This window comes from Tuber melanosporum (assembly GCF_000151645.1).
Source record: "Tuber melanosporum whole genome shotgun sequence assembly, scaffold_99, strain Mel28".
Classification (NCBI taxonomy): domain Eukaryota; kingdom Fungi; phylum Ascomycota; class Pezizomycetes; order Pezizales; family Tuberaceae; genus Tuber; species Tuber melanosporum.
In genome coordinates, this window is record NW_003299149.1 from 341,639 (window position 1) to 346,933 (window position 5,295).

Below are 5,295 nucleotides of genomic sequence, written 5' to 3' on the forward strand. Positions count from 1 at the left end.
AGCTATAATCAAATGTGGGGAATCAACTATCGATTTCTCAGATCAGAAGGTTAGAGTCTCATGCAAACCCACAAGCATGAAGTATCGAGCCGCAGTCTGTGAAGCAACTGCCCAACACCTATTGGATAAGTACTCTGATGTTTTCCCTGATCAGATTCCTGAAGAACTACCGCCTATGAGGGAAGTAAACCACAACATCCGCCTTCGAGACCCCTCTAATCTTAAGAACCAACCCACCCACTCTATCCCTGACGCATATAAAAGCCTACTATGTGACTGGATCAACCAACAACAAAGAAGAGGAGTCATCTACGGAGCAGAAGCCCCAGGTGCCGCTCCTATGTTTGTTCAACCCAAAGCAGATGGCAAAAGAATCTGCTCCTTGGTTGACCTTAAGCTACGGAACGAAAACACAGTTATGGACAGCTCCGCTATCCCAAACCAAACCCAAAACCTGAATGCCGTCAGACAGGCTAGATTCCGAAGCAAGATTGACTTTAGCGATGCCTATTTCCAGACAAGGTTAGATCCAGAAAGTGAATGATACAACAGTTTCAAAACACCCTTCAGAAGTTTTATTAGCCGAGTTATGTTACAAGTTGACATGAATATGCCTGCCACCTTTATGGGAATTATGGAAAACCTCCTAAGTGAATACCTCCACCATTTTATATGGGTTTACATCGATGATATTCTCATCTTCTCAAACTCCAAAATAGAACATGCCAATCATATAGGTTTGATTTGTACCAAAGTAAGAGAAGCTAAGTTCTATGCTAGCAAAAACAAATCAATCCTGTTTGCCCATAAGCTCGATATCCTAGGACATGTTATAGATGATGATGGAATCCATGCAGCCCCTAGAAAACTATTCTGTCTAACAGAATAGACAACACCCCAAAATCAAAAAGATCTCATATGATTCTTAGGACTAGTCAACTATATCTCCCAGTTCCTACCACACCACGCCACTGTGACAGCACCACTCACAGACCTTACCGGCAATGCAGAATTTGTCTGGACCTCATACTCATGATCAAGCCTTTACCAACATCTAGGAATTGATTAAAAATGCCAATGTTATATAGCCTATCGACTACAGTAAACCAGACCTGATATGGCTGATTACTCATGCATTGGACTTTGGAGTGGGAGCATGGGTTGGACAAGGAGCCTCTCATAAAACGGCAAGAGCGGCGGCATTACACAGCAGAAAGTTCATTAATTCACAAATGAACTATGGAACGACAGACAAGGAAGCCCTTGCTGTGATTGATGCTCTTGTCACTTTCAACTACATCCTGATGTGCAATACCTTCACAATTGTCACCGACCACCAACCCCTTACTAACCTTAAAACGGAAAAGATTCCTAGAAGGAGAAGAATGCAATGGATAGGAGAAATCAGCAAATACGATGTAAAGATTATCTATACCCCTGGAAGAACAAACTATTTAGCGGATGCTCTCTCCCACCTATATGAGAATCAAGAACTCACAGACCCTCCTCTTGTTTTTTATCATACAAGACAAAGCGAAGACAGTCCTGACGACACCTCATATAAACAAGAACCATTGATGGCTACTGCCAGCTTGGCCGCTCTCTCCAATCCTTTCTCTTACACCATGTACAGAGCTGCCAGTACAGAATGAGGAAAGGATATTGATAATGAATGGAAAGCTGATTGCACCCTCCGCAGCACACCTCCTCACGAGCTTGAGCAAAGCAGACTCCATTGGTCCCATTGTTACCCCGATACCTGTCCCTTTCACTAGACTGAAATTAAATTGGGCAACAGATACCAGTGACTGTACTATTTGTCTGCTGACGATTACAAAAATACCAGTTTTGACACTGCAGGAGGAGCAGAAGAGATAATGGATGAAGATGGACCGGCCCAGCCTTCCCTTACCCTTAATCCTATTCTAAGACAATACCAAGGTTTTGAAGAACTCGAACAAGCAGCTACATATGTAGATCCATGTCTTACCTACATCCTCAGCAGTCAGCTCCGCCATCCTCCCCCCCCATACCCGATTCATGACCACAGTATGGTAGACTCTTACGAGTATACAACAATGAAACCATTGTTTCTGTCATGCCTCCCACGATTCCTGAGCATCGCCGACAGCTATATAAAACCTTTGAAGAAGAGGAAGCCCTTATCGAACCGACAAGAGGATCTCTCATTGAGGATGAACGAGATATTAGATCAACTACAGAAGAATTAACGTCCTCTTTCTGAAGCCAAATGATAGCAGGATATCACCATGACCCAATCTACTTCAAAGCTATTGATAGCTCCAGACATGGAGACCTTGCTCCCTACAACATTTCCAATGGAATGACCCATACCAGCACAGGTTATGGTGAACATTGCCAATACATCCCAAAAGGGCATATGTTCAATGGAATGACTATGTCACGAACGTGGTGTGGCATGAAAAAGGCTTTCATGTATTGCATGGTTATGAGTCACACATATGTGATTGTTTCACACATATGACCTATTCGAGTTATATGATTTGTTATGTGTGGGATTTGTGATGCTTTCGCACATGGCTCAAATATGAGTCATGGGATGTGTGCCTAGCGAGTATACCTTGCGAGTGTACCTTGCGCTTAAGCCTAGTACATATGATTTATGTTTCGCACATGATCTCGTTAGGAGGTCATGGGTTTCACGCATATGACTCAGTCGAGTCATGTGACTTGTTTATTGCATTAAAATTGATTTATGAGTTTTTGCACATGACCTCTCTATGAAGTCTTGGGTTTTGACCATGTGACCACTTTGGTCACATGACTAGTTTGTTAAGATTTAGTTTCACATATGTGACCACTTTGGGTCTCATGACTATGGGCGGGAAGAATACTATATAAGGAGGCCGATGCAGCCGAGGAGGATAGGTTCTTCACGCTTTGTTCTAAGTACTTTTCCTCGTCCTTGCTATTGCTTCGCCCCAAGTGGTTCTTTCACCATCATGATAAGCCTTGATGCCTTAGATTCTAGGGGAGATATCTGAGTTCGCTCAGTAGTTCCTGGGGTCTTTGATGTTGTGGTCTGTTAGGTGTTAGGTGGCGGATAACTTGTTTGCGTCTCGTTTCGTCGGGTTGGTTTTCTCACGATACTAGCACTTCGAGCACTTCATCCCGGTCGCATATGAGTCACTTTTGGTAAAATGTCTATGGCTTTCTGTCTATCGTCTACTCGCAGGTTTCGCGTTCAATTGGGGGGATTGAATATTGTGTTTGGGGGGATCACCCATGTCATTCTTTGGGCCAGCTCATGTCTTTTGTTGGGTTTTAACAGCGTCCTTAGTTTTCGCGATACAAAACACTCTTGGATTAGACTAATGACCTTCCCAAGTATCAACTCGTCGTACTGGCCGCATCATTCCTCAGGTGGTACGGCGGTATCCGCCCAGCCCCTCTTTGTTACGTTTTTGTTTTTGCGGTCGGAATCCTACAATGTTGTTTATCGCCGTTCCCTTGGAGTTTTTGTCCTTGCGGCATTTACCGTGATTCAGTCAGGCATCTCCTCCTCGCTTTCGTAGGGATGGCTTTGACCCTGAAAACTCTTACCCTCTGCTGTGGTTATTGATACTGCCTGGGGTGGTGTGGGATGATAGGCTGCCAGGCACTTGCGTTGTCTGTACATTTGGGTGGTTCAGTTGTGGTCTGTTATTGGCAGCTTCACCCATTGCAAGTGGGGCCTACCTTCTGTTTGTCTGCTTCTGTTCGCTCACCCTCCCCCTTCTTGTGGCGTCGGATGGGGATGCCACTTGCCTATTGTTCGGTCCGTGCCTGTTGCCGAGCCTGTGTGGCCAGCTTTGGCTGGCCATACTTACCTTTTTCCCAGCTCAGTTGAACTTCGGTTCGGCTGGGCTGGATGGTGTAGCTGGTGCTGGTGCCTTCAGGTATTGGTGCTGCCTCCTTTGTCACTCCTGGCTTTGGCTGGTAGGCTCCCCTCGGCTATGTGGAGTCGAGGGTTGTGGCTCTGTTGGCACAGCCAAGACCAGTGGCTGACTGATGGGATTAGGTATAGCTGTCCTGTGGCTGTCAGATGGTTGATCTGTCTGAGGGGCTGAGGGGGCTGGATGGGCTCTGTAGCGCCTGGTGTGTGGGACTTGGGGGGGGCTGATTGGGGGGGAGAGGCACCTGCGAGTACCGGTCGGGCATGAGTCAGGTGAGGCGATGTCTAATTAAGTGTTTCCGGCCTGAGGAGGCTGTAGGGTGCAGCTGCTGAGTGCGGTAAAGCTCCTCGATGACCCGGATGGTTGATGGCCACCTGTGCAGATAGTGGGTTGCGACAACCTGGTTGGACTTGTTTGGGTCTTGCGTGCTAGGTTTTGTGGGGTTTGTTTAGTTTCTTTGGTTTGGCAATGGGCATGGCTGGCAGGGGCAAGGCACCATAGGTGGGAGATAGGCCCCACTGGCCGTTTTAGGTCTGTCACCGCCTCCATGTATTTCTTTTGTTTATATTTTTGTTTTGGGGAACAGGCAGCAGGTACAGGTCCTCCTCACTACTACGCTCTTCAGAGGCACTTGGCAAACTGGGTTCATAGGGTCGATGGCTGGGCATGCAGATGCGAGAGGTGGACATGTTAGTCACCTCCTCTCCGCCATTGTGTCGCCTGTTGTATTAGTTCGTGTATGTTTTGTTGGGTTTCTACTGTAGAGGAGGTTTTGTGGGACGGTGTTCAGACTTGGTGGCAGTGATTTTATATTTGTTGGACAAAGAATCTGGTTGGGTTGGTCTCTTGCTTGGTTTCAGCTACGCTCGGTGCTGGTTGGCTTCATACCTGAGCGGCTACGGACTTGGACCGGAGAGAGTGCTAGGTTGTTTGATGGTCTTGTAATTAGTTCTCGTGCAGACATGACTCGAGGATGGCAGGTGTGGAGCTGTAGACTTAGTTAGCTTAGGATTAATGGTATACTGGTTAGCGGTATTCCTGTGCCAGCAGGGGCTCGTCGTATGCCAGTGTTGGCGGTACGAGTTTAAATAAAATTAGATTGACTTCAAAGTACTTTTCCTACTTATTACTTTAACACATATAAAATACCTTTACTATCTTTATCTTTATTGCAACATTATCGTTATGCCAAGGAAAGCTCTTCACGAAGAAGAGTTAGAGAAAGCTTACTATAGGTGTTCCTGATAGACGACAGAGGTCTTGTACTATCGGTAACGTAGGCAGAGGCCTAGTGCTATCGTAAGACAAAGAATAGAGAAAAGAGAAAAGAGAAATATCATTCCCCATCACCAAGAACTAACTATCCAAGGAGGGATCG